This window comes from Narcine bancroftii, chromosome 3 (genome assembly GCF_036971445.1).
Source record: "Narcine bancroftii isolate sNarBan1 chromosome 3, sNarBan1.hap1, whole genome shotgun sequence".
Classification (NCBI taxonomy): Eukaryota; Metazoa; Chordata; class Chondrichthyes; order Torpediniformes; family Narcinidae; genus Narcine; species Narcine bancroftii.
In genome coordinates, this window is record NC_091471.1 from 274151259 (window position 1) to 274172373 (window position 21115).

Genomic DNA, 21115 nt, shown 5'->3' on the forward strand with positions numbered 1-21115 from the left:
GCCCTCAGGCGGCAGGACGCCACGGTGCGCAAGCGCGGCGAACGGGTTTGCGTTTTCAAATAAAACGGTCGCCAGCTCGCGGGGCCGGAATTATTTTTTTCCCTCTCTGTCGCACTTGCCGCTGAAAAACAACGCAGAGTGCGCAGGCGCGGCTGGGATGGCCCCCCCCACCCGAGGCGAGTTGCTGGAGGACGACGATAAGGTCCCTATACCTTGTGCGTTTAAATTCATATTATTTGCTGGAGCTAAAAAAAACCCAGATACAATGAAAAACTATGCATTTGTTTTAAAAATACAAATGTTATGCAGATAATTAATATTCACAGTTATCATAATGTAAGAAGAATTGTTCAGAGAACAGCTCATTCCCTTGTGGTGACAGCCCATGATTGGGAAGGTTGTAGGGCCTGATGGCCGTTTCTCAAAGAAAATAAAGTTCTAAGTTCAGATTTATTGTCAGAAGACGCACATGACATCAATATCAAGATTTATTGTCATGAACAAGTCATGAAATTTGGCATTTTGCAGTAGCATCATTGTGCAAACATTCCTATTATAACCATCTTACAACATTCCTATCAAAAACATATAGTGCAGGAAAAGTAAGGCAGTGTCTTCGGTTCATTGAATATTCAGGAATCTGATGGCGGAGGGGAAGAACCTGGCTTTGTGTTGCTGAGGGCTCGTCTTTAGGCTCCTTTACCTCCCCTCCTGATGGTAACTGATTAAAGAAGGCATGGTCTGGGTGGTGGGGGTCTTTGAGGACAGAGGCTTCTTTTTTAAGATACCACCTCATGTCATCATCCATGATGGAGTGAAGTTTGGTGTCTGTGACGTCGCAGGGCTGAGTTAACAACCCTCTGGAATGTATTCTTGTCCTGAGAGTTGGCAAGTCCATAGCAGGCAGTGATGCCACCAGCCAGAATGCTCTCCTGTACACCTGTAGAAGTTTCTGAGACCCTTCGATGACATACCAAATCTCCTCAGACACTTCACAAAGTATAGCCACTGGTGAGCCTTCTTTGTGATTGCATCAACATGGAGATTCCAGGACAGATCCTCAGAGATGTTAAGTTCTTGACCCTCTCCACTACTGATTCCTCGATATGTTCCCCCGACTTCCTCCTGAAGTCCACAATCATCTCCTTCGTTTTGCTAACGTTGAGCGCAATGTTGTTGATATGACACCACTCAAAGAGCTGATCCATCTCCTTTCTTTACCCTTCCTCATTGTCGCTTGTGATTCTACTAACAACTGTGATGTCATCAACAAACTTGTAGATAGCATTGGAATTGTGCTTGGCCACACAGTCATGGGTGCATAACGAGTAGAGCAGCAGGCTAAGCATGCATCCATGGGATGGGCCTGTGTTTATAATCAGTGAGGAGGGGATGTTGTTTCCAATTTGTACTGACTGTGGTCTTCTGATGAAGAAGTCAAGGATCCAGTTGCAAAAGGGGGTACAGAGGCCTAGAGTTTGTAGCTTCTTGGCTAGCACTGAGGGAATAATAGTATTGAAGGCTAAGCAATAGTCGATGATAGAGCAACTGTATGTATGAATTGCTGTTTTCAAGGTGATCCAAAGCTGAGTGGAGATATTTCATTTGCTGTGGAGTCATTGTGACAATAAGCGAGTTGCAGTGGGTCCAGATCTTTGTTTAGGTCTGTGTTAATTCTGGCCATGACCGCCTCTCAAAGCATTTCATCACAGTGGACGTTAGTGCTACTGGGCTGTAGTCATTGAGGCAGCTCACACTGCTCTTCTTGGCTACCAGGATGATTGATACTCTTTTGAAGCAGGTGGGAACTTCTGACTGAACCAATGAGAGGTTGAAAATGTTCGTGAAGACTCTGGCGAGTTGGTTGGCGCAGATTTTCAGTACCCTGCCAGGTACCTGTTAGAGTCTGATGCTTTGCGAGGGTTCACCCTCTTGAATGATGTTCAGATGTTACCCTCAGAGACAGATATCACAGGGTTCTCAGCCTTTTCAGGGGTTCTAGTAAGGACTGTTTGATTTTTCTTCTCAAAACAGGCATAGAAGGTGCTCAGCTCATCGAGTAATGATGTATCACGGCCATCTATAGTGTTCGCCCTCACTGTAATAGCCTGCACTCCCTCTCACGGCTGGCATACATCTGTCTCTATTTTCCTCTAGATGGCCTTCTGCAGGTTGTGCTTGGACTTCTTGTAAAGATCCTGATCCCTGGCCTTAGATACCCTTGTCCTTAGTAAATTGTAAATTCTAATTCATCCTGGGCTTCTGGTTGGGAAACACCTGCTATGTGTGTGTGTGTGTGTGTGTGTCTGTGTGTGTGTGTGTGTGTGTGTGTGTGTGTGTGTGTGTGTGAGAGACACCTGTGGCATATTCATTCAACTCTTTGGATGAGAGGGGGCGTGGCAAGATGGCGTAGAGTGCAATCTCGACCTCTCTGGCCAGACTTTTAAATACCCCTTTTTTAACCCTTTGTTTTCAAGTTTAAACTTTTTAAATTTTAGTTTAAAGTATTAAGGAATTATTATGGCCACTAATGGTAAAAAGACTAAACCTCAAGGTCAAAAGAAGATACATTTTCGAAGTGTTGAAGATCTGGGGCCTAGAAGACTTGAAACAGCCCATTCTTCAGGGGACACTGAGCTTTCTTCAGCATCATCCTGTTCTTCTCATAAATGTTCAGTCTGTCCAGAAGGAAGGTGTCATTGTCTTTAACTCACAAGGTTGACATGATCTGTTATAATCTTGATCTTTGCCACATGCACATTGTATCACCAGTGTTGCACAGCTGTCTGTGGATCTTCTGTGTATGCTGCCATTTTGCCTTCCAGACTGCACAGGAGAGTTCATCCCTGGGTGATCTTGAAGCTATTCTGTTCCCTGCCATGAAGGCAACATCATGAGCTCTTAGAAGGGCCTGTACCTCTGTATCCATCTGTGAGAGATGAGTAACACTGATCTAAAAATATGAAGATGAAGAAACTAGTATAGATATATGTGTAATGAATAAAGCCAGTATGAATAGGATAAGAATAGATAATAGATAATAGAATGTAGGAAGTAAAGTTAGTCTGAATAAGATAAGGGTCTTCTAGCCTTTTAGACAGAACCAGCAAGTTCACCAGTATGAATAGGATAAGAATAGATAATAGATAATAGAATGTAGGAAGTAAAGTTAGTCTGAATAAGATAAGGGTCTTCTAGCCTTAGACAGAATTAGCAAGTTCTGCATGTAAGAAGTTAGTCAGCCCTGAGAGTCAGGAAGGTGTGAATAAGGACAATGACATGATGGGATACCTCCAAGTTCACAGAAACAGCACGTAGGCAGACAGGATTGCCTAATGCCAAACTCATCCAGGAGGCAGAAGAATGTAAGGGGGAGGATACTTCTATATTGAAATAAACTATAAAAGTGGGTGAGCCCCAGAGAATGTGTGCATTGTTGTATAATAAATGTTCTTTGTTCTCAATTTTTGTCTCGAGCAATTTCTGTGAAGGTACTTCTGTTTCTAACACATCTATGGTTTCTGTTAAGCCCTGGTTGTGAAATATTTGGTCTTGCTGATGTAGCCAGTCACTGAGCTGGTGTACTCCTCAATGATTACATGACCGTAGTTGTTGGTCACCTCCCTGAAACAGCTCCAGCCTGTAGTCTCAAAGCACTCTTTTGTAGTGCTGCTGTGCCTCCCCCACCATCCCCCCCACCCAAAGCCTTACAACATCCTGATCTCCTTGCAAACTGACTTAGTTTGCTCTATGTCCATAACTCTACCAATTTAGCTAAGAATTTTACAGAGGATACAATATTTGGTAAGATTATGGAGACCACATGAAAACTGGTAAATTAAAATCTTTCTGGAGAAATACCAAGTAATATATTTGGTTAAGGGAAGGTAACACACAATCATGAATAAGAATGGAAAGGTTGAGGGACTAAGAAGTGCATGCTCACACTTCCTAAGAGATGGCATGTTAGATAAGCTGGACATTTTCCTTTTGTTACTGGGACAAAGAATATAACAGATGGGAGGTGTTGCCAGAAATGTATTATTGATAAATTAGCCCAAAAGTGGACTGTGTACTCACATGATTGCTGCATTTCATGTACTGGAGAAAAATAGAGGTGTTTTCCACTTGCTTGAGATTGACAATGGCTAACTAATACACCTGCATTAAGAATTAACAAGTTTAAAAGACAAACATCAAAAATACTTTACCGTTCTTTCACTGAACAAACTTCACTTGCATTAATATATAAAATATATTACAGTACTTTATTTTCAGTCACATTGTTTGAAAACATTTAACCATCACTGCATCTGCAGGTTCTTCCCCCTCCACAGAGCTGCCTGAAAGACAAACATTATAGATAATTTCCCCCCCCCCCCCCTCAAGTTTACAGATAAAGCCTCTGACCGGTTGACTCTTACGAAGCATGGATAAGGAGAGTCACCCCAATGGCAAGCGATATCAACCAGCTCTTCATCCTGAGAGATGTCATTATATTCCAACACAACTTTATTTAAATGCTATTCCATCAGCTGCTACAAGCAGCTACAAGCTGCTACAAAAGACAAAGGAGGAAAAACCCAACACCCAACCCCAACCAACCAATTTTCCCTTGCAACCGCTGCAACCGTGTCTGCCTGTCCCGCATCGGACTTGTCAGCCACAAACGAGCCTGCAGCTGACGTGGACATTACCCCTCCATAAATCTTCGTCCGCGAAGCCAAGCCAAAGAAGAAACAAGCAAAGCACAACCAAGGCAATGTGTTGGCTGAATATTTGCTCCCATCTTCACCAAAGGTATATGTGTTATTTCAAAGAATATTTACTTTACAATATTAAACATTTTTTTTAACTGAATGCAGATATGAAGATCTTGGTTAAAGTGGTAGCCCACAGACTGGAGAATATATTACCATTAATTTATCTTTGAAGATCAGACTGGCTTTATTTAAAAAATTATTCTTATTTTAATATACATAATTTATTTAATATTTTATATTTACCCCCCCCTCTCTTGTCTATGAATGTGTTCTTTTGTTAGATGCAGAGATAGCTTTTGACTGGGTGTGGTAGGGTTATTTATTTGCAATCCTGGAAAAATTAAATTTTGCACCATGTTTAATTAAGTTATTTTATTTCAGTCCTAATGCTTTAATTTTTACTGATATACAGCAGTCAAAACCTTTTAATCTTCAACTGTACTTGTCATTACTTTTTGATTTGGTTTTACAACCATTAGTACAGTGATGTTCAGGGATTTACAGGAAGGGTATTGATTCCCGTATATGCAGATGACCTTTTGCTTTTTATAAATACTTCTTTGCCATTCTTTGCTATTTCAATTTAGTCAGCTTTCAGGGTATAAGCTGAACCTGCTTAAGAGTGAATTATTTTTTCTTATTTGTTTTAATATTTTAAAATTTATTTTCTTTGTTTTTTGGTGGTTGCTTGAATTCCACATACCAGGGGCTTTACTATACAATAAAATTCTCATATTTAAAAGCAACTTGGATGTGTTTCCCATTCTCAAAAGCTATGTCTCATAATCTCAAAGGTGGAATTAGGCCAGATGTCACCTTTTTGGATGACACAGACACAATGGTTGACAGGCCCTTGATACTTCTGTAGATTTTGGTGATAGAAGATTGACACTCAAGTCACCTTATCTTACCTGTAAGGAGATCCCAGGTAAAGAAATTAATAATACATTTTGTATCTCCCAAGCAAAAAGCACTGTGTGCACAGTGTAATTCAATTCTCAAGAGATTGAAAGCACTATTGTATAATTTAGGATATGGAAAATGAGTTCTGCTTGGAAGGGGAAAACATTGTTCAGAAAGATTTTGCTATATCCTATTAACTTTTTATTTTATCTGCATGCAGAAATCAGATTTAGAAAATGAAGTAGGAAGACTAAATTTGAAGATGAGCTTTTAGCATCTCAACACTTTCCAATGAGTATTAATATTAATGAAGTACACCTGAGGTGTCGTCATAGTTGTAACAGAGGAAGTTCTGTGGCCATTTTACACACATCAGGGGCAGTTAAACGAAGGTCCTCATTCTTCCTGATTGAGATGTCTCATCTTTGTGGGTTTTTTTAAAAGTTTTGTGCACGCAGTGCAGGGAATAAAAGCAAACTATAAAAACATGCAAATAGAGAAAAGATGCAAGGGGCCACATTTGCTCCAAAATTCAAGCAAAGCTTGATGTGTGTGGGGAAAGACAAACATTTAGATTTGTGCTTCTTAAATTTTTGAAGGAACAAAGGTAGTTTCTGAAATGGGAGATTGTTAGGTTTCAGAGGTGAAGGTCAGAAGAACTATGTGGAGAGGAAAGATGGGAATGTTGTAAGAGCTATGCTAGTCAACTAATAACACAGGACAGTGAAGATTTTGCTTCTGGCACACATGTGGGTACATTTTATCGATATCTATTTATTATCATGAACAAGTCACAAAATTCGGTGTTTGCAGGAGCATCATTAGTGCACATTTCCAACAATAATTTTTTTTAAAATAGTGCATGAAAAGTAAGGGAGTGTCTTTGGTTCATTTATTATTCAGGATTCTGATGGCAGAGGGGAAGAAACCATTCTTGCACTGTTGAGTGCTTGTCTTTAGGCTTTTGTACCTTTTTCCCGACGTTAGCAGAGTGAAGAGGGCATGGCCTGGATGAATGGGGTCTTTGAGGATAGAGGCTGCTTTTTTAAGACACCGCCTCTTGTAGATGTCCTCGATTGAGTGAAGTCTGGTGTCTGAAGGCCGAGTTAACAACCCTCTGGAGTTTATTCTTGTCCTAAGATTTGACGCCTCTATACCAGACTGTGATGCAGCCAGCCAGAATGCTCTCCACATTACACCTGTAGATGTTTCAAAAGTCTTCGGTGACATACCGAATTTCTTCAAATACCTCATAAAGTCTAGCTGCTGGCGAGCCTTCTTCGTGATTGCATCAGCATGGAGGCTCTAGGACAGATCCTCAGAAATGTTGACAGCCAGGAATTTGAAGTTCTTGACCCTCTCCACTACTGAGCCCACGATGAGGAATGGGCTATGTTCCCCTGACTTCCTCCTGAAGTCCACGATCATCTTGGGTTTATTAAAGTTGAATGCAAGGTTGTTGGCGTGACACCACTCAATGAGCTGATTGATCTCCCATCCTGTTCGCTTCCTCATTGCCGTTTGTGATTCTGCTGACAACTGTGGTGCCATCGGCAAAATTGTAGATGGCATTGGAATTGTGCCTGGCCACACAGTCATGGGTGTATAATGAGTAGAGCAGTGGGCTAGGCACAGATCCTTGGGGTGTGCCTGTGTTGATAATCAGAGAGGAGGAGATGCTGTTTCCAATTCAAACTGTGGTCTTTTGATGAGAAAGTCGAGGATCCAGTTGCAGAGGGGGGTGCAGAGGCCCAGAGTTTGTAGCTTTTTGACCAGTATTGGTGTTGAAGGCTGAGATGTAAATGATGAGGAGTGGTCGTATGTATGAGTTGCTGTTTTCAAGGTGATCCAGAGCTGAGTGGAGAGCCAGTGATATTGCGTCAGTTGTGGAGTGACTGTGACAATAGGCAGATTGCAGTGAGTCCAAACCTTTGCTTAGGTCTGTGTTAATTCTGGCCATGACCAGCCTTTCAAAGCATTTAATCACAGTAGAGGTTAGTGTTACTGGGCGATAGTCGTTGAGACAGCTCACACCGGGATGATTGATGCTCTTTTGGAGCAGGTGGGAATTTCCGATCGCAGCAATGAGAGATTGAAAATGTCTGTAAACCCTCCGGCTAGTTGGTTAGCGCAGATTTTCAGTACCATGGAAGGTATGCCATCAGGGCCTGATGCCTTGTGAGGATTCACCGTCTTGAATGATGTTCTGGCATCGTCCTCAGAGACAGATATCACAGGGTCCTCAGCCTTTGCAGGGATTCTAGTAGGCACTGTTTGTGTCTCCTCAAAGTGGGCATAGAAGTTGTTTATCTTATCAAGCAATGAAGTGCTTAGCCGTCTATGGTGTTTTCCCTTGCTTTGTAGGCTGTAATGGCCTGCACTCCCTGCCATAGCAGGGAACCTTTCTCTAGATTCCTCCTGAATTGCCACTTTGCTTCAGAGATGGCTCTCCACAGGTCGTACTCGGACTTTTTGTCAAGATATAGATCTCCGGCTGTAAACTGCCTTGATCTCGCCCTCAGCAGGTTGTGAATTCTCTGATTCATCCAGGCTTCTGTTTGGGGAACACCTGGTATGTGCACAAGGGCAAACTCTCATCTACACAGGTCTTGCTGAAGTCGACGACACCTGTTGTATATTCGTTTAAATCTATAGATGAGTTCTTGAATATGTTCCAGTCCACCAATTCAATGCAGTACAACAAACAGTCCTCCACCTCCCTTGACCATACTTTCGCTGTCTTCACTACTGGTGCTGTGGTCCTCAGTTCCTGCTTGTACACCAGGAGTAGAAGTATATCCAGGTGATCAGACCCACCAAAGTACAGTCATGGTGTGGCTTGGTATGGGTTCTTCATGGTGGTGTAGCAGTAGTTGAAGTGTGTTGGCTCCCTTAGTCTCGCATGTGATGTGTTGGGGGTAGTTTGTCAGGGACTTCTTCAGATTGGCCTGATTGACGTCCCATTCAATGATCAGGAAGGCATCAGGATGTATTGTCTCATGGCTGCTAATCACTCTGCTCAGTCCTTCCGGTGCCAACCTGACATTAGCCTAGGGTGGAATATACACTGCAACCAGGACGATGGCAGTGAACTCCCTCGGCAGGTAGAACGGGTGGTTCTTGATCGCTAGATGCTCCACATCGGGGGGAGAAGGACCGGAACATGGCCGTCACGTCTGTGCACCGTGATGAATTGACGATGATACAAACGCCTCCTTATAACCATATAACCATTTACGGAGCGGAAACAGGCCAAGTTGACCTGTCGAGTCTGCACCGGTTCACTAGAACAACTCCACTAGCTCAAACCTCCCACTGTCCGCCAATAACCCTCCAACCCCCTCTCCTCCACGTACACATCCAACCTTCTCTTAAATTTGTGAATAAGATTCCTAGAATTGGCCTTGTGGAGTCTCTCATGCATGGGTCTGTATCATTGTAGCTATTAAAGTTGGAAAAGAAGAACATAAAATTAATTTATTTGCAGATGATGTATTCATTTACATGACAGATCCAATAAACTCTTTAAGACATTTATCGGTAAGATTGATCTGATATAGTTCATAAAGCCCATTGGATTTTTACTTCTGTTGGGAGCACAGTGGGCTATGAACAACTTTTCTTGTTGTTTTCAGAGCATATCTTTCCCCTGGTTTATAATTCTTTGTGTGAATAATTTTTTTACTCCTGTCTAAGTTAGTAACCTTCTTTGATTTTTTTTCCTGACGCCAGTGTTTGGTCAACGTGAAGAAGGGTGTAGCCCATGGGCTGTAGCGTCATGTCCAGAATGTTCACGTTTAACCATATTTTTGTAAAGCACATCACGTAGCACTCCATGATGTCTCTCTGATGTTGAAGTCAGGCTTGGAGTTCATCGAGTTTGGCTCCAAAGGTTACACATTGGCCAGGAGGATAGTAGGGAGTGGAAGCCTCAGGGCTTGGCGTCTCAGCTAAACTTGTAGCCCCCCTCTGCATCCATGTCTTGTTTGCATGGCCTGTGGGTCTGTTGCTGGTAGTTCCTGCAGTGTTTAAATGGTCTGTGTGATGTCCCTTTAAATCACCTGCGACGTTTAAATGTATTGATCATCTGCTGTTTGCGACTCCCGCGGTTTAAATGGCCCGATCGTTGACTGTTTAAAACTCCGACAGTGATGAACCTGCCCGATCGCTGCTGTTTAAAGGTCCCGTAGTCCGACGGAGACTGACAATTCTTCCAATTCCGAGGTCTGCCAGCGATTTTAGGATATCCTTATTTACAGATGAGTTTGATTTTATGGTTCTGGGGTTGAATTTGAATATTTCTGAAATATTTGATAACTCCAATCAAAGCTGCATGCAAAGAGTCGTCACTGTAAGGCGCCATCTTAAATCCGGTTTTGAGCTGGATAAAATTTTGGGCTCATGATTTCGAAAATCTCCGGAAAAGTTTCCTATCACATACTTTTTTTTAGCTATTTTTGTGATTTCCTGCCATATTTTAAGTCGACTTCAAGCAGAAAAAAACACGAAGTGCAACATATCATTGAAAATTCATTTTCTGCATTTGCACATGGACGTCTTCCCTGCTGATCTTAGTGCGGTTTTTGATGAACACGGTGAAAATTTTCACCAGGGTATTGCGACCATGGAAAAGCGGTATCGAAGCAACTAGAATCCATCAATGCTGGCCAACTATTTTTGGACACTGACACAAGAGGCATCAGGTGCTGATTACAAATGAAATTTGTTGTCTAGTGTAATTTAAAGGTATGTTTTAAGTGATCTGAAAAGTTTCCCCAAGGCAGACGCAGATCAAATTGCTGGCATGGTAACAGGGTTGCACAAATTGCTGCACTAACTGTGCCTGTATGTAGGTGGCAAAGAATACAACAGACTGAATATTGTGGTTCAAATGACAGTTTATATTGCTTTTACTACACTAATAATCTGACAGTAACTTTAGGAAGAGACAGAGTTAATAATGAAAATAAAACAGATGGAAATCTGAAAAAAAGCAGAAAATGCTGGAAAATCTCAGCGGGTCAAGCAGTTTTTGTGGAAATTGAAGCAGTCAACATTTCAGATCAAGCATCAGGGTTGTGATTCCTTGATCTTCCAGCAGGGTACACTCCTTTACAGCTTTCCTCTGTAATTTCAGTGAGAAAAAATGTGCCTTGAAATTCACCCTTAGTTGATTTCACTGTTATAGGAGCTTTGTGCTCTACTTTCAAAATTCAATTCTAATTTTGGAATCAGAATAGAGGTTGCAGCTGTTACTACACAGCATATTTAGAACAAGTGATGAGATGAATTTCCTGTCAGAACTATTTGCAAGTTACTCTCCTTGTAAAATATCCTTTGCTGCATGAGCATGTACACAGATAAATTAGTGGCAGAAATCGGTTAATCAGTATCTTGAGCTTACTGATCATTCCTGATCTAACTGTAACCTTAACACCAAATTCCTGTCTAACCTGAATTGCCCTTTTACTTCTTGCTTGTCAATAAACTAAGCCTGCCTTAAAACTGTTCAAAGATTCTGTCTTTCTGTTTCCATTATTTTTTGAGAGAGTTCCAAGGATATGCTGTCCTCTAAGAAAATAAGTCACTTTATCTCGTAAGTGCCTGCTGCACCCAGATCTTATCCTTTGAGAATCACGCAGTGACACCCAGATCCCTCTGCAATTTCTCAGCAGTCATATTATGCTTCTTCCTGCTAAGATGGATCATTTTACATTTTTCTCATAATATTCCATTTGCCAGATCTTTGTCCAATCACACAACTTCTCTCTATGCATTTGTAGCCTTTTACAACTTACTTTACTATCTATTTTTGTATATTTCTCTTGCATTGCCAACCAGGAAAAGATCGATTTATATGTATACTCTGTGAAGAAGGCACCTCAGTGCCTCTACTCCCCAAAAGCTTACTCTATCAAACTTCTACAGGTGCACTGGGGAAACTATACTGACTGGTTGCATTGCAGTCTGGTTTGGTAACTCAGATGCAGAAGACTGCAAAAAAATTGGCACATCCATCACAGGTTCTGATCTCCCATCCATTTAAGATATCTATGTGAGATGCTGCCTCAAGAAGGCAGCTAACATCATAATGGAAACTCACCACCCTAGTCACAACCTCTTCTTGCTGCTACCATCGGGCAGAGATACAGAAACCTGAAATCCAGCCCTTCTAGGTTGAAGAACAGTTTTTTTAATCCAAAAGCCATCAGGCTCTTGAGTCTCCCCAAACTATTCTATTTGCAACTGTGAATATTTTAATTTTAAATTCAGACATGCAGCACGGTAATAGGCCTTTTCATCTCTCTGCTATGTGCCGTCCAATTACACCCAATTGACCTACAACCTGTTACGTTTTGAAGGGTGGGAGGAAACTGGAGCACCCAGAGGAAATACACGCGGACACGGGGAGAACATCCAGACTACTTACAGACAGCGTGGGATTCGAACTCAAATTGCTGGCACGGTAACAGCGTTGCAAATTGCTGCACTAACTGCAATTTAGATAGATCATTGATCTATCCTTTTATATTGATTATTTCTTTATATGTCTTGGTATAGTGTGCTAATTGAATATATACTATAGTAGTTGGTGTATCTTGTGTACCTGCTTGGCTGCAGTAAGTCTGAATTTCAGTGCATCTGTATATTGTATTCGTGTATATGACAATAAACACTCATTACCTTCTATTCATTCTTGGCGGCTATCTATTTTCTCTGTACGTCACTTTGTTATTACTTACATTGTAGGCTTTTCATTTTGGTAATAACCTTGAATATTGCATTTTAATTTATTTAATATTAATTTAGAGATATAGCACGGAAACATGCCCTTACAGCTCACAAGCCCATGCAACCCAAATTAAACTAGTAGTCCTGGAGGAACCCCATGCAGACATGGGGAGAATATGCAAACTCCTTACAGACTGGTGCTGCAATAGTATTTTGCTCATCAGTACATTATTTATTGAATGTCCACTGGGAAGCTAAGTATAATACATTTTCCAGTTCCTTTTTATAGCTAAAACAAATCGGTCATGGATGCTACCCTGCTGAGTTCCTCTCACACTTTTGTGTATTGTATTAGTGCCCTGGTATCTGCAAAATTCACATTTACCAGCAAATCAGACAAAACTTTGCAAAATTATACAAACTTTGTGCGATTATCTTGATTTTTTCTAAGTGCCCTGCTCGAACAATGTTAACTATAGCTTTTTGTATATTCATTTTGACTGGTTAATGTAACTGACCTGAAATTTGCTATTTTTTGTGCAAACTATATTTTCCTTTATGCTTTATCCTTGTGTGTGGATATTCTAAATGTGACCTGTCTATGACCACCAAAAGTAACTACTATACTTGCTTTAAGTATTACTTATCTCCATCCAAACTGCTTCAACAGTTTGGTTTCCCGAACTGACATCGGTGGTGCTGTGGCCTAGAGTTCCCTTTAAATTGGTGTCTGAACGAAGAGAAAATAACAGAATCACTTCTCCAACTTTCAATGGTTTCTATCTTTCCTTCATATCTGTCCCTCAATATTCAGCTTCCAATCTATGTCTCCCTGGAGTCACATCTTTGTAGTTTATGTGAGATTATACATAATTATTTCATTTTGTACTCTTATTTCAACAGGCACAGGACATTTATCTCTGTCCTATTATATTTGAAACCAGAGCCTCATCTCCCAATTAGAATGGTATTTATTCCTTTATGGTACAGTCTGTTCAACATTCCCCATTTTCACTCCAGCCTTGTCTCTACTCAGCTCTTCACAACTTTGATCCCTTGTCCTGATATTTACTGTATGTACTCATGTAAAAGTTGATCTCACATAAATGTTAGCCCCTGCTTTTGGCCAATATATCTGCAATTTTCCATATATTTCGTATAAAAGTTGACCTTAGTCTCTCACCCTGGCCCTGGCTACCCACAGCTAGAACTCCCGATGCCTCGAACATGGACATGTCTTGACCCTGGCCACCTGCCCATCTGATCTCCTGACACCTCTGAGAACGCAGATACTTACTGCAGTCCTGGCCTTCCCAATGGTAGGATGTGCGTTTTGATGCGCAGACTCTGAATGATTACTGTAATCCATTGTGTTTTTGGCCTTTATTCATTGAGAGATGATTTGAAGTTCTGCTGTTGATACGGTATTTTGGATTCTAGTGTATATTTCAACCCTTTAGAAGTAGTATCCATGTAATAGATGACCCCATGAATTTAACATTAAAAAATGGTGTACAAAATTTGACTTTTACATCAATGTATGTGGTAGTTTAAAATTCCTGCTTCCAGCTCTTGTAGCTACTCTGGAAATCTCCTCTCTTCTGCCACAATTTTTATCTGAAGCAAAATATGTTTGATTCTTGAAATGTGAAATATAAACAGAATATGCTGGAAATACTTAGCAGATCAAGCAGTATTTGAGGAGAGAAATAGGGGGCCAAATGCAAAGTGCAGGAATAAAACAGGAAACACAGAGTCTAAAATATGAAAGGTCATCAAATTCAAATGTTAATTTTGTTTCTCTGTCTTTTCATTTGCCTGGATTTTCTGTAATTATCTCTTCCCTTTACATTTCTTAGGTATTGAATGCTGTTGCTTCATTCGTTTAGTTAACTCAAGGCAAGGGTTGCTGCATTTCAACAGCAGATTCATACCACCTAGGCAAATCCAAACAAGGTCTTCTGGTAAATGCAGTTTTTAATATACCAAGGAAGCACAAGTTGTCTGGTTTCTGCAATGCAAAGTGATTGGCATGCTATACGGTCGAACCCCTGGTATCCGGAACCTATGGGGATTGGAAGATGACGGATAATTGAATTTTCCAGTTGCTTGAAATTCCGTGTTGCATGGATTGGCAAAATGATGCCAGGTATGTCAAGTTTAAACCTGTATGTTTTGCAATTTTTTTTGCCGGTTACTTAAATTCCGGATAACAGAGGGTTTTACTCTATATATTTGGAAATTTCTCATGAAAATAAGCAAAATACATATTAGTATGACCAAAAAGCAGCCAAAGATTTCAGTTCATCAGGCAGCGGGTCTATTCTGATGATTTTCCCATTGAGGATGATTTCCAGTGAACAGGAGTGTTTTTATCTTTTCATAAAATGGGTTATACGCACATAGGGGAAATTTGGCAGGCTAATGGGATATTGAATTTCAGTTCTGATTGGAGGAAAGTGAATTTGACATGCCTTTCTATTCATACAATGCCAGTTACCATTTGGCTCACAAAAGCTTTTTATTATGGAACATGCATAAAGAAATATTCACTGGAGATAACGGATCCTTGAAAGGAAGATCAAGTGAAAAATTTGGAAAGGTGGTCTGCCAGCTTGGAAGTGGCACCTCCTTCTTTGACTCTATCTCAAAAGATGCAGATACCATTCAAACTTCATAAAAATAGATTAGATCTAGTAATGGAAGGGTTCCGTATTCTTTTTAAGTAGAGTTCTTCAAAACCTGAGGTTATTTTTTGCGTATCACAGAAAGCTGGATAAGATGTAAGTGATCAAGGACTGGAATGTCAGTGAAGTTTACTTCCATTTTAAGTCCAGGGATGAAAAGAATCCTCTCTCAATTTATCAGGGATCAAAACGTATGATCAAACACAAACTAAGTGATTCTTGAGCAGGCTCCAATCAAATCTGTGCAGATGCAATTGGAATTCTTTTGCAGATGGAAGGAACATTTGAAATTTCATATTTTCTGCAAAGTTATCGAAGTAAATTTCTATAAAAACAACTTTACTTTACATAAATTAGTGAAATCAAAGAGTTAGAAATCTGAAACAAAAATAGAAAATGCTGGAAACACCCAGGGTCAGGCCACATCTAGGTAAAGAGAAACAAAGATAATGATTTAGGTCAGACTTTTCAGCAAACACTTAATTTGTTTTTATCTAACTTAACTTGGCAAAGTGTCCCTGGTGCTTCAAGGGAGCATCATATTCAAAATAGTGCACCAATAGATTTATCTAACTATAGCAATCTAATTAGTCAAATGAAGGAGGGAGATTGAAAACTTGGCCGAATAGTGCACCAACAACAACTTCGCATTCAATGTCACCAAACCCATGGAGCTGATTATTGACTTCAGGAAGGGAAAACCAGATGCGTATGATACAGTGATCATTGGGGATCAGAGATGGAGAGGGTGAGCAAATTTAAGGTCTTAGAAGTCACTATCTTGGAGGATCTTTCCTGGACCCAACACACTAATGGCATTGTGAAGAAAGCATGTCTGGTACGATGCTAGAAACCCTGGCAAATTTCTGCAGATGTGTGGTGGAAAGTGTGCTGACCAGCTGCATCATAGCCTGGTATGGAAAACCAATACCCCTGAGTATAAAGCCCTGAAAAAGGTCGTGCATATAGCCCAAGACATCACAGGTTGAATCCTCTGCGCCATTGAGAACACTGCTGTCGAAGAGCAGCAGCAATCATTGAGGATCCATACCACCCAGCACACACTCTGTTCTCACTGCTGCCATCAGGAAATGAAGTACTATTGTTAAAGATGGCACCTTACAGTGGCCACTCTTTGCATGCAGCTCTGACGGGAGTTATCAAATATTCCCACACATTGTGGAAAGCTGTACCAAAGGAAAATACAGCCCAATACTGTTTGGGGCAACACAGTTTTATTCCACTCATATAAATATGTAGTTGGCTGCTAGCTGTGCTTACAGTGATCCTGGGGGAGAAAGAGAGAGCACACGTTGGGGACCTCGGCTTTATACCATGGGCCCTTTGGGCCCACCTGGTGGTCGGATGTCATTAGACCACGTGTCGTGTTTCTAGGCCACCTGTTGGCCGAGTGATGTACTGAAGCGTATCATCGCACATATAATGACTAAAATACAACCATAGAACCAGAAACATAAAATCAAACGGCTGTTAATAAAGATGTCCTAAGATCACTGGCAGACCTCAGATCTGAAAAATCGCAGTCTCCATTGGAATGCAGGATCTTTAAACAGCCGACGCTCAAGCATGTACAACAACAACACTGTGGGAGTTTTAAACTGCCAGCAATAGGGCCATATAAATTTCGCAAACAGCAGATGCTCAGTACATTTAAAAATTGCAGGTGATTTAAAGGGACAGCACACACACCATTTAAACACCACAGGAACTACCAGTAGCAGACCCATGGGCCATGTAAAGAAGATCCGAACTCGTGGACCTGATGGGCGGGGGGGGGTTACAGGTTAAGCTGAGATGCTGGGCCATGAGGCTTCCATTCCCTATCATCCTCCTGGGCAATGTAAAATCCTTGGAGAACAAACTTGATGAACTCCAAGCCAGACTTCACATCAACATGATGTGCTTTACAGAAACATGGCATTCCGGACATGGTGCTGCAGTCCAACGGCTACACCCTCCATTGCACTGTCCAAACACTGGCATGTGGAAAAATTAGGGGAGGCAGCGTTTCTGTCATCATCATTTCATCATGGAAATAGATGTGACAGTCATGTCCCAGTCCTGCTCCCCCAACCAGAAGCACTGGATGAATCAGAGGATTTGCAACCTGCTGAGGGAGAGAACAAGAGTGTTTAAGGCCAAGGATCTAGATCTCTACAAGAAGTCCAGGTACAACCTGCAAAAGGCCATCTCTGAGGGAAAGTGGCAATTCTGACAGAGGCATATACACGCCAGCTATTGCAGGGAGTGCAGGACATTACAGCCTACAAAGCGATGGCGAACACTATAGACAGCTGCAATGCTTCACTACCCAATGACCTAAATGCCTTCTATACCTGCTCTGAGAAGAACCAAACAGTGTCTACTAAAATCTCTGCAAAGGCAGAGGACCCTGTAATATCTGTCTCTGAGGATGATGTTAGAACATCAATCAAGAGGGTGAAACCTCACAAGGCATCAGGCCCTGACAGCGTACCTGGCAGGATACTGAAAATCTGCACTAACCAACTAACTGGAGTATTCACGAACATTTTCAACCTCTCATTGCTGTAGGCAGAGGTTCCCACCTGCTTCAAAAGGGCATCAATCATCCCGGTACCCAAGAAGAGCAGTGTGAGATGCCCCAATGACTATCGCCCAGTAGCACTAACTTATACTATGATTAAATGCTTTGGGAGGCTGGTCATGACCAGAATTAACACGTACCTAAGCAAAATCTGAATTCACTGCAATTCGCCTATTGTCACAATCGCTCCACTGCAGATGCAATATTGCTAGCTATCCTCCGCTCTGGAACACCTCGATAATAGCAATTCATTCATATGGCTATTCTTCATCAACTACAGCTCAGCCTTTAATGCCATTATTCCCTCAGTTACAAACTCTAGGGCTCTGTACCCCTCTCTGCAACTGGATCCTTGACTTCTTCATCAGAAGACCACAGTCAATATGAATTGGAAGCTCTTCACTGATTATTAACACAGGTTCACCACAAGGATGCATGTTTAGCCCACTGCTCTACTCATTATACACCGATGACTGTGTGGCCAGACACATTTCCAATGTTATCTACAATGACACCACAATTGTCAGTAGAATCACAAACGACAATGAGGAAGGGTAAAGGAAGGAGATTGGTTTGCTCTTTGAGTGGTGTCACATCTACAACCTTGCGCTCAATGTAAGCAAAACCAAGGAGATGATTGTGGACTTCAGGAAGGAGTTTTGGAAACATGACCCAGTTTACATCAAGCGTTCAGTAGTGGAGAGGATCAAGTGTAATTTTCCAACCTCAGTGTAATTTGATCTTTTTTTAAAATCTTGGTCTCAACAAGCTTCCTACCCTGAAATATTGAATCAAATCAAGTAAAGTCTTTAGAGAATTCATTGAGCGCCAAATTAAAATGTACTTTGAAATAAATACGGAATCAGTGAAAGATAAATTTATACTATGGGATGCAATGAAAGCGTTCATCAGAGGGCAGATAATAAGTTATGTAACTAAGATGAAGAAGGACTACAATCGGGAAATAGAACAGCTGGAAAGGGAAATAGCAAGTACAGAAAAAGAATTAGCAACAAGGGAAGATACAACAAAAAGAAGAGAATTGGCGGACAAAAAAAAATACGAAACGCTACAAATGTACAAGGTGGAGAAGAACATAATGAAGACAAAGCAGAAGTACTATGAGCTAGGAGAAAAAAATGCACAAAATACTAGCTTGGCAGCTTAAAACAGAACAAACTAAAAGAATGATATTGGCATCAAGGAAAAAGGACAAACAAATTACATATAACCCAACGGAGATCAATGAAAACTTCAAGGAATTCTACGAGGAATTACATAGAACTGAGAACAAAGGGAAAGAAGGCAAAATAGATGAGTTTCTAGCTTAAATTGAACTACCGAAATTTCAAGAAGAGGAGCAAAACAAATTGATAAAATCATTTGAAATAGAGGAAATACAGGATATATTAAAAAAACTACCGAACAATAAAATGCTGGGAGAGGACGGACTCCCAATAGAATTCTATAAAACATTTAAAGACTTATTAATTCCTCCTCTCCTGGAAGTAATGAACCAGATTGAAGAAACACAAAACATGCCAGATTCATGCAAAACAGCAATAATTACAGTAATACCAAAGACAGGGAAAGATCCACTAACACCAGCATCGAATAGACCAATATCTCTACTCAGATATGATAATAGCTAAACTATTAGCAAACTGATTGGCCAACTGTGTACCAAAAATAGTAAAACTAGATCAAACTGGATTTATTAAGAAAAGACGAACAACGGACAATATCTGTAAGTTCATTAACTTAATCCATACAATATAAGGAAATAATACGGCAACAGTGGCGGTTGCCTTAGACACAGAGAAAGCCTTTGACAGAGTAGAATGGAATTATTTATTCAAAGTACTACAAAAATTCAACCTACCAGAGAAATATATTAATTGGATTAAAGCATTATATAAGGGACCATTGGCGAAGGTGACAGTAAATGGATATATATCAAACCAATTTAAATTAAGCAGGTCAACTAGGCAGGGATGTCCACTATCTCCTTCACTGTTTGCGTTAGCTATAGAACCCTTGGCAGAACTGATAAGAACAGAAAATAAAATAAGAGGGATAAAAATAAAAGAGAAGGAATATAAGATCAGTCTATTTTCAGATGACGTTATAATATACTTAACACAACCAGAATTATCAATAAAAGAATTACATAAGAAATTGAAGGAATATGGAGAAGTATCAGGGTACAAGATCCACACAAATAAAAGTGAAGCGATGCCAATGAATAATGCGGATTTCACAAAGTTTAAGAAAGAATCACCATTTAAATGGCAAACATAAGCAATCCAATACCTAGATATTCAACTAGATAATAATCTAGGCCATCTATAAAAATTAAATTATCAGCCTTTAGTTAAGAAATTACAAGATGACTGAGAACATTGGAAAGATTTACCACTATCACTAATGGGAAGGGTAAATTGCATTAAAATGAATATCTTCCCAAGGATACAATACCTATTTCAATTGTTTCCAATTCACTTAACAGAGAAATTCTTCAATGAGCTAAAGAAAATAATAAAGAAATTCTTATGGAAAGGGGGGAAACCGAGGATAGTGCTAAATAAATTAACAGAATGGGTCAAACAAGGGGGCTTACAGCTACCAAACTTTAAGAATTATTATAGAGCAGCACAATTAAGATACCTATCAGATTTTTATCAAACAAGGGAAAAACCAGATTGGACCAGATTAGAGCTAGATAAAATAGGGGAGAAGGTATACTATATAAGTGGGATAAAAAGCTGGTGCAACATCTGCTCAACATTTGGAAGAAGATTCACGTAGAAAGGAGAAAAAAAAACAAATTACCAACTAACAAAATTAATATTGACGCAAAATCAACTAATCCCTTTCACAATAGATAACCTTTCCTTTAGAGAATGGGAGAGAAAAGGGATCAAAAGAATAGAAAATAGTCTTTTGGGAAATAATTTATTATCTTTTGAACAAATGAAGTACAAATATGGTATGCCACCAACTGAAAACCTACTTGAAGGACAAATTGGGAAGCAGGCTGAGGTTAACAGAAGGAAGCAGTTTTGAATTTGTGATTACAGACACAATGATAATTAAAAGATTTATAACAAACGTGTATATCAAACTGCAAGAGAAAGAGAATGATGAAATAAGCTGTAAACCCAAACAAAAGTGGGAACAAGATCTAAATATAAAGATAAAGAATGAAACATGGGAAAAGCTATGCTCCAGAACTATGAGAAATACAATAAACACGAGGTTACGCATGATACAATATAATTGGTTACACAGGCTATACACCACGCCCCAAAAGTAAAATAAATGGGACCCAACAGTATCAGACAGATGTTTTTGCTGTAAGAAGGAAATGGGAACAACAGTACATGCAATTTGGGCATGTGAGAAAGTGGAAAAGTTTTGGGAAGATCTAAATCAGGTATGAA

The 21115-nt window shown here is 40.3% G+C and overlaps 1 long non-coding RNA gene across 1 annotated transcript in view; it reads right to left on the reverse strand.

Annotated features, from left to right (window-relative positions):
• Nucleotides 1-4080: 4080 nt before the first annotated feature.
• LOC138758792 (uncharacterized) overlaps nucleotides 4081-21115 on the reverse strand; it is a 30566-nt gene continuing 13531 nt past the window's right edge. The window contains exon 2 of the long non-coding RNA XR_011354447.1: nucleotides 4081-4161. This is a non-coding gene — a long non-coding RNA (uncharacterized lncRNA). The remainder of the gene's footprint in view (nucleotides 4162-21115) is intronic.